The sequence below is a fragment of the Volvox carteri genome (genome assembly GCF_000143455.1).
Source record: "Volvox carteri f. nagariensis unplaced genomic scaffold VOLCAscaffold_78, whole genome shotgun sequence".
Lineage (NCBI taxonomy): Eukaryota > Viridiplantae > Chlorophyta > Chlorophyceae > Chlamydomonadales > Volvocaceae > Volvox > Volvox carteri.
The window spans coordinates 544251-544683 of record NW_003307621.1 but is presented as its reverse complement, the minus strand read 5'-3'; positions in this window follow the sequence as shown (position 1 = coordinate 544683).

Here is a 433-nt window from a genome sequence, read left to right as displayed (position 1 = left end):
CGCCGGTCAAAAGGAGGGTACGCGCTTCGGGGAACAGGTGGGCCGGGCCGCGAGGGGATGATATCGTTTGCTTTGCTACTGCTTTGCTGCTACTGCTGCTGTCGCAGCAGACCGCCAGGCAGACATGATTGCACGCTCCCAACAAAATGCGGAACTGAAAACCCTAAACAGTACGACCAACCGCAAAGCGCGAGGTATCTTGAAATTCAGGGGCTCATGCAAGGACTGCAGCTCGTGTAGCGCCCAATCGTTGCGCCCTCGGCATTGGTGTTGATATACGGCCGCCGCGCAGCCATAAGGACGTACCAGAGGCAGGCGGGAGGACGGGGCAGGAGGATGGGCGGAGGGGAAGGAATAATCAGCAAGGTACGATGAGGTGGTTCATGAGGCCGTCTTGTTTGGGTTCACGGGCGAAAAGACATGCATAAAAAAG